Genomic DNA, 12411 nt, shown 5'->3' on the forward strand with positions numbered 1-12411 from the left:
GAAGAAAGTCATAATCTTATTCATTTCCATAGTCCTGCTAGATTTACACATTGTAGGTATTCAACACGTGTTCATTAATGTGTGGAACTGAACTGAAGGACAAACAAGCTGCATGAGTATATTCTCCTTAAGTAAGCATAGCCAACAAGTGAAGTCTGGATAGTCTATAAAAATTCATTTATGCTTTTTTTTTAGTATCTTTTGTTGTTTTCTATATCAGCATATTGCTTTTTCCACTGGCTTACCCTCCAGACTTCTGTAATTTTTGATATTTCTCATTTTTAAAATGTGTTTTTAAAATAATACTCTTCCTTTGTGTCTCTATCTCTACAAGGAAATCAGACCACTTCAGGAAAGCATGGACCAGTATACATTGACAGAATTTTCTTATCAGTACATGCCTTTGCCCAGACATGTCAAGGAAATGTATATTTTGAAAGAATCTTCACAACACTATCAGAAGAGTTTTCTTTATTCCAGAGCATGTATGCCAGCTATACAAGGAGAGACATGTGGACAGACAAACCTCAAATAAGGAATTTCCCATTTGCAACCAAAACTAATTAGATCCCTGAGCTAATTTTATCGAATTCTCCCAAAGACTAAAAAAGGAAAGTGAAGCTTAGGCAAAGGATTGTTTTGTGTCAAGAACTACAAAAATTGAAGATTGAAGGAAGAGCAAGGAAAAAGGGCAGCAGAGAAGGTGTCCCTTACGTGAATCAAGTTGCTTCTAGTTTTATGGGCTTTAGAGGCTTCAGAGGAAAAGGTGGTCAACGTTGTTAATGACAGCTCAAAGATTGAATCATTCACTTAAGCAATCATTCAGTAAATATTTGTTGAGTGTCTACTACATGGCAAGACTATTATTAGGACTGAGCAGGGCAGTCATGGTCTCTGCCCTCAAAGAGCTTCCAGCCTAGTAGGGGTCAGATCTTAAATAAACAATTGTACAATTAATGGTGGGAAGTGTTACTTTGGAAAAGTGTATGGTGCTATGAGAATGCATGGTGGGGGTACATAACCCAGTCTGCAGGGTCAAGGAACACTGCTCTGTGGAAATAATATTTAAAGGCCCAGAAAGACAAGTGGAAATTTGCAATGTAGAAAAGTGAAGAGAATTCATTTCAGGCATAGAGATGTGAACATAGACACAAATTAGGCCTGGAAGTCAAAATAGGAGGACAGACTTGAGGGACTAGAAAAATGGAGTGTGAATTTACGTATAGGTAGGGATCTATCTCTGACTGCCCTCACTAGCCAGGCTTCTGTATATTGTGTTCTTATAGCACCCTGTCTATATCCTCCAGAGTTCACAATTGTGTGTGTGAACAAGAGAGATAATATCAATCTCCATTACCAAACTGTAAGATCCACAAGGGTGAGAATCATTTTCTGTTTTATTCACTGTTGTAAGCCCAGGGCCTGCCACAGAACTTAGAACATCATATACACTTAATAAATATTTGTGAAATGAGTGAATGATCAAGTGAATAAATGATTGGTAGAGGAGTAAAAACATGCCAAGGTGTTGGGTTCCAATTCTGGTTCTAGCATTAACTTTCTATTGATCTCGGATATTTCATTTAACCTCTTTGGGATCCACTTTTCTCCATGATCAAAATTAAAATAAAAATCCCTAAACTCTTTTCCAATTCAAAATTCAAATGTGTCCTATTCTCACAGATTCAGGGTTTTGTTCCTTTTCTTATTTTCCACTAAGTAGCGTATGTTTCTCCCATTGCTTATTATTTGCCTGTTCACAGACAAAGTCCAGTACTCTAGGTACTGTCATGTAAAGTTAGAATTTGCAAGTTTATCAGATCCTGATCAATGGAAGCAAATCCTGAAGAGCTGGCCTTTCCTCTACCCAAAATTATGTGGGTTATCAGAAGACAAACATCAAAGCTGATTACTTTACCAAGAGGTTCCCAGCCAAGCAGCCCTTTGATTTGCCTTTACTACTTACATGCTAAGATAAAGCTAACTAAAAAACAAAATTCAGGGGATCCCTGGGTGGCTCAGCGGTTTGGCACCTGCCCTTGGCCCAGGGCGCAATCCTGGAGTCCCGGGATCGAGTCCCACGTCGGGCTCCCTGCATGGAGCCTGCTTCTCCTTCTGCCTGTGTGTGTGTGTGTGTCTCTCTCTCTCTGTCTATCATGAATAAATAATAAATAAAATCTTTAAAAAAAAACAAAATTCAAAAAGATCTTTTCATTACATTTTTGGCTCTTCCAATAAAACAGATTATCCAAAACTAATTAACCATCAGAGGGGTATGATTCTACAGCCTACACCAAAACACATATACACACAGGATAGATTTCCAGCAAGGCATATTTTTTTCCTGAAAAAATCTTGAATTAACATAATTCTATTTCAGTAGTTTATTAATATGTGATCTTTAAAATGCCTGTCTTAATGAATGTATATAGCACATTATTTATCTTTGTATCCAAAAAAATATTCCAATAAATACCCTAAAATATTCCTAGGAACAAGAGTTAAAATAGCTGATGTTTTTCACTCTATTGATTATAACAAAAATAAAAGTATGTTAAGTGCATAGTTTTTTGCACTAATCAAGGTCATAATGATATCAAAAACATAGATTTACAATATTTTAAATGCCCAATCAATTCTATCATTCTTTGGGCATATAAAGCTTTTCAGCAGGTAAGAAAATTATTTTGAAAGTTGGTTTGGAGTCCTCTGAAAGTTTGTTTCTATTTCTCTGAGGGCCTACATCAGTGAAACTCAAGACACAAATCTACAGCACTTTGCACAAAGAACATCTAACATATAACTGGGGACCTGAAGGAGTACATGCATATTCTGGAGAGCCTGTCCAGAAAGCAGAGGAAAGTATATCAGATCTAGTCTTCAAACCTTTTTCTGAATTATTTTGCTTCATCCACTTGCTCCTTATGTGAGTAAAGCCTGACTTCCTTAACTCAGGATGATCATATTATGAATATAGAAAGTAATGACTATTCTTGCTTTTTTGCAAAGACCAAAGACAAGCTTTGGATGCATATTCTAGTAATACAATATAAAATATAATAAAAGAGAATGGTCAGGTGGAACTTTACCAATTTTTGTGAAAAGTGGTAACAAGTCAAAGCTTCATAACAATGTGCCAAAAAGGATGATGTCTTAGCAAAAAAATAAGTGGCACCCATCCTAGCAGAATTCATCTGTTTAGTCTACAGGCAGATCTGTGATAGCCTGAGCAATTGTCTTCTCGCCAAGAAAACTGGCTTTGCCATCCAATTGTTTTCTCATAGAAAAAGACTTTATTTATCAAGACAGTTTATATATATTGATATTTCCCATGTTACATATTTCTCTTTCAAATCAATTAAGATATATATTTTTAAAACAGTTTTATTGGAGGGGAGGGGCAAGAAGGCGGAAGAGTAGGGTCCCCAAATCACCTGTCCCCAACAAATTACCTAGATAACCTTCAAATCATCCTGAAAATCTACGAATTCGGCCTGAGATGTAAAGAGAGACCAGCTGGAACGCTACAGTGAGAAGAGTTCGCGCTTCTATCAAGGTAGGAAGACGGGGAAAAAGAAATAAAGGAACAAAAGGCCTCCGAGGGGGAGGGGCCCCGCGAGGAGCCGGGCTGAGGCCGGGGCGAGTGTCCCCAGCACAGGAGAGCCCCGTCCCGGAGGAGCAGGAGCTGCACCAACCTTCCCGGACGGGCGGAAAGGGGCTCGCAGGGAGTTGGAGCAGGACCCAGGAGGGCGGGGATGCCCTCGGGCTCCCTGGGACACTAACAGACACCTGCGCCCCGGGAGAGTGCGCCGAGCTCCCTAAGGGCTGCAGCGCGCATGGCAGGGCCAGAGCAGCTCGGAGGGGCTCGGGAGCGTCTCCAGGGAGGGGGCTGCGGGGCGGGAGCGCGAATCCCACAGCGCAGGCCCGGAGCACTGGGCTCTGAGCTGGGTATAAAGCCTGCTTAAGTTCTCTCTCTGCCCCTCTCCACCCACCCTCTCTCTCTTAAAGAAAAAAAAAAAGATTAAAATGATGCTAATAGTAAGTTGTGGAGTCATGACTTAAAAACAGCTTAGAGTTTTGTCCCAAGCTACTGGATTGTAGAATAACTATAGTAAGAAGTATGGGGCTCTTTGTGAGGTATATCACATATAACACACCACTTTCTGCATTAGGAGGTGAGAGATGTATACCTTGATTTAATTAGAAACATCCTCTTCCCCTGGAAAAGATGATTCACATACCCCACTGGGGAGAGCGTACTCACAATTCAAGATACAAAATGGACTTAGTGCAGTCACAGAAACAGTGAGGAACTGAATCGACTGCAGGCAAATCATGTCAATTCAGTACAAAATGAAAGTTAGGCCTGGACTATTTCATTTGGGATTGCTTTTTGCAATCTCATAATCTCTTTAATGGAAGTGATTTGTTAATGAAGCAGTGGTAATGAAACAGAAGTCTCTGTTTCCTGCAGGCCTCTTGTATTTCTTGTGCTTATGCCTGCTTTCATTATTCCTAGAGAAAGGTACACAATTTGGTCTGGTATATATCAGTAATAGAAAGGCACTTACAGGAGGACAGGAAAGGACATCATCAATAGAGTATAATCTCTGTTTCTGGAATCATTATTGCCCTCTTTGGAGTGCTTTTTCAGCCTCAAAAGCAATAGATCTTGAAGCAAGCTAAAGCTATAATAAAAAGATATTTTACCTTTAGTCCTTTAAACAATATCTCTTTGATCTAAATGGGCTCTCTGCTTTAGCAATCACCACTTAAATTTTTCTCATTTCTTGACTTGAAAACCCACATTCTAGTTTTATCCAATAGTAAAATTCTAGAAACAAAATTCTTCTTCAAAGAGATGGATTTTGTGTGTGTGTGGAAAAAATCCCTTTATAACACAATTGATGTGGCAATATCCTATTGTGTCTTGCATGAAAGCCCGAATTCTCTTAGAATTAGTGGACAGTTTTTGACAGAGGGGTGGTAAAAGCTCATCCAGGACATCAAGACAAGTTATATTTATTAAAACTGGGTCAGAGGGAAGACTTTTGAGCTAAAGCGCTGTTTAAGAAGATTAATAGATTTTTATTTTTGAAATGGCATCTCTGAACTAAAAGTCATACGGGAATCTTAAATTCCGGCATCATCCCCAAATCAAGGATTTTCTATGCAGTACATTTCCAACCTTGCCAGTCTGTATATAATGTTGCCTATTGGCCATGATGTGATTCCCAACTCCACTAACCCTTTTCAGGTAGTTTCCTCATATCTACAATGGGAATAATGATTAATTCCTACCACAGATGGATTTTTATAATTAAATTAGATCATGTATCAGAGCATAAAATCTGAAATAAACATTTATTTAACAAAATTATCAATAGCAGATTCCAAGGGGGTGTGAACACCCCATTTACAATGATGTTTCAGGATCCTTAAGTCGTTCAGTTCGCAAGTATTGCACCTTACATAATTTTCAATCTCCAGCAGCTAAGATGTCACAGGCAGAGATACAGAACTGTCCCACTAGAATATCTATGGGAGGGAGGGGGCATTTGTCTTTGGAAGAATACTGGAACATTCTTAGGAACCTTCTGCAGAATCTGCCAAATGCAAGTGAGTGGCTTAAATTCTTCAAGCCATTTCCTGTTGCTGAGAGCCCAGAGCAAGATGAGCTGCATACTCTGTGGGGCTCAATGCAAAATGAAGATGTAGGATCCTTTTCAAATAGCAGGAAACAAGTGCTAGGAAAGATACTAAAATATTAAATATAAAATTCCTTACTTCTGGAGTCTTTTTCCTTCTTTCTCAACCTAAGATACAGATGTTAATATAGATAGAGACATATAGTTTTAAATTTACTATTTGCTTGCATGCTCTTTGGGCAGGAGGATACCTGGAGGACCATCGAAAACATTCCCAGGCCCCTCAAGGCCCTATCCCATGACTGGGTGTGCTTGCATGACTCACCACCAGTTGCTGGGTCCTCACCTCCTGCAAGGCTCCAGACCAACATGCTGAATCTCCTGGAGCAGAGAAATCAAGCCAAAACCACACAGGGCACTAAGACTTCTACTTCTACTTCTGGAGGGACTAGCTATCTAGCTTAGGGTGAGTAAGAGACTCCTGTGGAACGTTCCAGGCCTCTGCCATCTGGGGAGGAATGATCACCACCAAATCCCACCAGGGTGAACATGCCTGAACTCCACCCTGTGAATGCTCATGACTGTGCCCCAGCTGGTGAGGGCCAGTGCTATCCTTGGGCAGGCAGGGAGAGGCTGAGACCTGGCACAGCAGAGGTGGAGGGAGATGGGACTGCGGGTGAGTAGACATTCTAAGTCTCTTGAGTTATGCAAAACACAAATTCAAAGATGAAATTAAGAACTTCAAGTCAGTGATTCAAGTCACATTAAAATCCAAGTGTTGGGTCTTTACTGTTCACAGAGCCCTTTGCTCACTCTTCTGGTTGCAAGTTGATGAAGACTCTCCTGACCCAAAGGGCAATAGAGAAGTGAAATCTGTACCCTTGGGCATTTGAGGAGGCAAATGTGATTGTTTCTAGTGTTTAGGATGTGCCTCCCTGGAGCATTAAGAAGAATTAGAATGATGCTTTTTCATTTCAGTTTAAAAAGCATGTGTTTTTTTTTCCTGCAAATTATATTTATGAATAAAAATCAGGCAATATCCTCTGAAGGAGGATTGTTTGGAGTAAACTCTCTTCACAGGTATACGCTCACCTGATCACGATTTCAGTTCCCAGCCAGTCTAATACTGTTTTTTGGATCGACCGATAGGGAAATTTGTGTCTATTACCCAACTGATTTTCCTGACTGCCATTGCCACTGCCCTCGCTGATGAATGTGACTAAATGCTTTTACTCCTGTTTCAGTAGACAGCCTATTAGGGTTCTCCGTGTGATTTAATGAAATAAGGCACTCCCCAGGATTCAAAGGCAAGGTCAATTGAAATTGAAACAATTAGAAAGACACATAAAACATGGGAAATTAGGTGGAAAGATTTCATAGGCACTGGTTCTATTACTTTTGTCTTCAAAGAAATCTGTTCCTTGTCTCATCCCCCACACACTTCATCCTGAGGGTGAGGGTGAGAATGCATCTTTCACTCATGAGCAAATGCCTCCTTCTTGAATGCTCAGGACATTGTTTTCTCACATTCCACCTCCTCTTAGCCAACACTGTCTACATAGTCTTTAGAGAATTTGACAACTGGCTCAGGTCTTTCTCTCTTCCTCGTTTTTTGTTTGTTTGTTTGTTTTGTTTTTTGTTTGTTTTTTAAGTTGTACTGGGAACCTCAGGGGCTATTTATGTGATGAATCCAGCACCTTACCTGTTTGGTTTTCCTGGTGAATCTCCGTTCCAGTCCAGGCACCTAAGGGGTCATGAAGTACAGCTAGTCCTAACCCACAGTTTTAGCCATTGTGAAATCTTGAGAGTCTGTTGCTACACTTTTTTATTTTAAATTTAAATTCAGTGAGTCAACATATCATTAGTTTCAGATGTAGCGTTCAATAATTTATCAGTTGCGTATAACACCCAGTGCTCATCCCATCATGTGCCCTCCTCAATGCCCATCCCCGCAATTGCCCCATCCCTCCACTCACCTCCCCACCAATGTTGCTCTACTCTTACACAGTTTTCCGTTTCTTTGGATTCTCACTAGGTTGCTCTCACCTCTTTTGCTCTTCCACACCCTTACAATTCCCAGTCCTTTGCTTTATTTTTCTGGATGCTACTAGTCCTTACTGTGTTCCCTTTTTTCCTCTTATGTCCTCAACCCCTTGGGCTATCACCTTATTCTTACCTGATTTCTCTTTGATCACAGCCACCTTGCAAAATTTCAGCTGTGATTCTGTTCACACCATCCTTCTCTGTTCCTATGCCTTGTAAGTAGCATAATATAATGAAGAGGGGGCATCTAACTCTAGGATAGAATATTACTTCAAATTTATAGTTTCAAATGTATAGTTTTATAGTTTCAAGTCTTTAGCTGAGCAGGACCTTCATTGTTCCCCAGGATTTATTGTTTTCTGTTTTTAAATTTGAAAATTATTGGGCTTTCTGGGTGGCTCAGTTGTGTAAGTGTCTGACTTTGGCTTACGTCATGATCTTGGGGTCCTAGGATGGAGCGCCACAGTGGGTTCTGCACTCACCATGGAGTCTGCTTGTCCCCCCTTTTCTCCCTCTGCAGCCCCCCTGCCCCCCGCCCTCTGCAGAGCCTGTCTGAGAACTGAACCTCATAGTCCTTGGCACATTGGGGATATGGGAGGTCCTGAGTCCGCACACTGACTCTTGACCACATTGTTCTCCACGTACAGCTCTTCCGCTCCCCACTCCTGGAGTCAATAGTCTATTCTTTTACCTTTTGAAGTAAACATGTTTTTCTCTGCTTCCCAAAGTTAATCATTCCTATAGCCAACCTGTTAGCTCTGAGTAAGAACTGGAGGAGACAAAGCCTCGGGGTCTGAGCCCAAGTTCAGTTAGAGTTCGAGTCCGAGTCTCAGGTCCACCTGCCCCCCAGATTAAAATTCATGAGACTCAGAGTCTTTCTTCATATCATCACCTCTGACTATCCAGGATCCGTAGCAATGTTCTTTTTCTCTCATAAATAAATAAATAAATAAATAAATAGATAGATAGATAGATAAATAAATAAAGTCTTTAAAAACAACAACAAAAGACAAAATTAAAATAATTTACCCAGCTTTTTCACGCATTCCTTGGATATACATGCTCATATTTTTTCACTTTCCTCTGCAATTGATTCCATTTAAGCACTCCTTCAGCAAACTACTTTCCTACTTCACAGAAAAGCTAGAAGCTATTTGCCAAAATTCCATATACTCATTTCTCCTTCCTTTTCAAATTACAAAGTTAGATATGTCTCTACCAGCTCTTTCTCCCTCCATTCAACCTCTGGCATGAACACTCTGGTCTCTCTTTGGTAGTTGTGCTCTATCAGTCATCCTTTCTATTTTTATCCTTAACAATATTTTATCATTTGGCCCTTTTCTTCTAATATATAAGCAAGCAATTCCCCCATTATAAATAGGGAAAGCAAAAATTTCATTTCTCACACCATTATACTCTCTACTATCCTTACTTTCTCTAGTTTACAGTTGAAATTTTTGAAAGAATATTCTATATTGGCTATCACAATGCTTATATCCTACCTCTAAGCATTCACTTTTACTTCATTTTCAAACATCCTGTAACTGGAGACTCCAAAAATATCTTAAGGACACTTTCTTGTCTGACCCTACTGATCTGAGGTATTTGGAATCATTGGTTATCCCTGTTTTCTTGATTCTTCCTTAGATTTTTACTATTCACCCTTGATCTATTTTTCCTCTTATTTTTCTACCCTCCATGACCACAAATGCTTTGTCCCTTTCATAAGCTTTTCATCGTTTTTTCTGTGTCAGTATGGGAGAATTCGGGACATCATTTTTATCCTTTTCTCTTCCTTCAATTTTTTTGAAGTATTTATTTATTTATTTATTTATTTATTTATTTATTTATTTATCAAAGAGAGAGAGGGAGAGGGAGAGAACAAGCAGGGGGCACAGGAGAGGGATAGGGAGAAACGGGCTCTCCACCTAGCAGGGGCCCGAGGCAGGGCTCCATCCCAGGACTCTGGGATCATGACGTGAGCCAAAGGCAGACACCTAACTGACTTGATCCACCCAGGCACCCCTTTTCTTCAATTTAAACATATGAGTTTTGAGCACCTGCCTCTAAGATTGAGTAACAAGAATAGAGTTTATCTTCCTACCTAAAAGACTAAAAATATGGATAAAATTTTTTGAAATTATGATTTCTTTAAAGATTGGGTATCAATCAGTGAACCACAAGGGACCGGAAGCAAATGAAATGAGGACAGATTGCCCCATTTTACTGCCTTCAGAGAGTTTTCAGTCATAGTTCACGAAGGGAGTACCTAGAAAGAGTCCATCGACTCACTGAGTTGGGAGAAAGAGAGTTGAGAATCTGGGGACATCAAGGTAACTCAAGTTCAGAATATAAGAGAGAAGGTCCCTAAACAGAGAATAGAGGAAGCTTGCAGAGGATCCCTGAGTCTTTATCAGAATAATGACTGGCAGATGTTTTTTGGGAAACTACTTAAGGCCAGTAGGGAATCACCCTAAAATATTAGAAGAAACACTAGAGATCACACAAGGCTGGAACAAATATCTGCACTTCAGCTGGACTAGATGGCATCATAATAGAGGTGTGACACTGAGTAAGGTACTCATAAAGGTCTTGTCTCAGTTGTGGAAAATTATTATCCCAAGAGTAAATGCAGCTTTGGTCCTTTTTTTTAATAAATTAATTTTTATTGGTGTTCAATTTACCAACATACAGAATAACACCCAGTGCTCATCCCGTCAAGTGTCCCCCTCAGTGCCCGTCACCCATTCACCCCCACCCCCCGCCCTCCTCCCCCTCCACCACCCCTAGTTCATTTCCCAGAGTTAGGAGTCTTTATGTTCTGTGTCCCTTTCTGATAGTTCCCACACATTTCTTCTCCCTTCCCTTATATTCCCTTTCACTATTATTCATATTCCCCAAATGAATGAGAACATACACTGTTTGTCTTTCTCCGATTGACTTACTTCACTCAGCATAATACCCTCCAGTTCCATCCACGTTGAAGCAAATGGTGGGTATTTGTCATTTCTAATGGCTGAGTAATATTCCATTGTATACATAAACCACATCTTCTTTATCCATTCATCTTTCGATGGACACCGAGGCTCCTTCCACAGTTTGGCTATTGTGGACATGGGCAGCTTTGGTCCTACTTAACAAATCTTAAGAGGAAGATCTGAGAGGATTTAACCATTTACAATAAGTTAACTGTGTCCCTGAACAAAGCTCAACAGTAATTATTGGAATACTAACATATACACTCAACAACATAAACATCACAACGCATGGCATTTTAAAAAAAATTATGAAGCATGCAAAGAAGCAGAAGAATACGACCTGTAAAAAAGACAAATGCCGTTAAATTGAAATCAATTCAGAGCTGATACAGATGTTAAAATTTAGAAACAGGAACATTAAAATTCTTTTTTTTATTTTATTTATTTATTCATGAGAGACCCAGAGAGAGAGAGGCAGAGACACAGGCAGAGGGAGAAGCAGGCTCCGTGCAGGGAGCCCGATGTGAGACCCAATCCCGGGTCTCCAGGATCATGCCCTGGGCCAAAGGCTGGCGCTAAACCACTGAGCCACCCAGGCATCCCAGGGACATTAAAATTCTTATTTTAACTGTATCCAATATAATGTAAAAGACAGAAGAGAGATTGAACATGTTAATAGAGACACAGAAAATATAAACTAGACCCAAGTAGGACTTTCAGAAATAAATATGACAATGTTGGAGGAAGAAGATTACTGGGGGATTTATGGGAGGCTAGATATTACAAAGGGTAATAATAGTAAATTTGAAGCTATAGGAACTCTCCAAAGTGGGGGAAAAAAAAGAGGGAGAGGAAAAATAAAAGTCCGTATAGACCTATGGAACAACTTCAAATACCCTAATATACATGCAAGGGAACTTCCTAAAAGAGAGTGAAAAATAAAACATTTATTTGTCACCAAAAATTTGGAAAATTTGGAAAATTATTAACTCATAGATTCTAGGAGCTAAGTAAACCCCGAACATATGAATAAGAGTTTCAACCTCTGCATATTTGTGGATGACTGCCAACTACGGATGACATCCTTTTATTTTTCATATTTAAACTTTTTTAAAAGATTGACTTATTTGAAAGAAAGAGAGCCACACACACACACACACACACACACACAAAAAAAAATAAAAATAGAAGAGAGAGAGAGAGAAAGGTGGTGGTGGGGAGGAGCAGAGGGAAACAGTAGAAGAAGGAAACTCAAGCAAATTCTGTCCTGAGCACCAGTGGGAGCCTGGCTTGATCTCACCCCCCTGAGATTTTGACCTGATCCAAAACCAAGAGTCCCAGGCTTCCCTCACAGTGCCACCGGGTGCCCCAGGAAGACAGGCTTTTAGATCAATGACTTTTTAAAGTAACGGACAACATATTAAACATCTTTACCTGGATGCCCCATGCAGACTTTAAAGACAACGTGGCTACTCACTTGCTTACTTGCTTGTCACCCAACATTTATGGAGATGCTGGTATGTTCCAGACATGGCAGCAGGGATCAGAATCCCACAATGGAAAGGAATGGTTCCCAGCCTCTAGGTGTGCCCACAAGACATCAGTGTGGCATTCAAAATGCCACAGGTTAAACACCACAATGGTGATGACTCAAAGATACAAAGGACCATGGATGAGGGGTCTTCCATGCCATGTGGACATGGCCCTGCCCCAGGTAGTTTGGGGGAGAACAGCGAAGGCAG

This window comes from Nyctereutes procyonoides, unplaced genomic scaffold, assembly GCF_905146905.1.
Source record: "Nyctereutes procyonoides isolate TBG_1078 unplaced genomic scaffold, NYPRO_anot_genome, whole genome shotgun sequence".
Classification (NCBI taxonomy): Eukaryota; Metazoa; Chordata; class Mammalia; order Carnivora; family Canidae; genus Nyctereutes; species Nyctereutes procyonoides.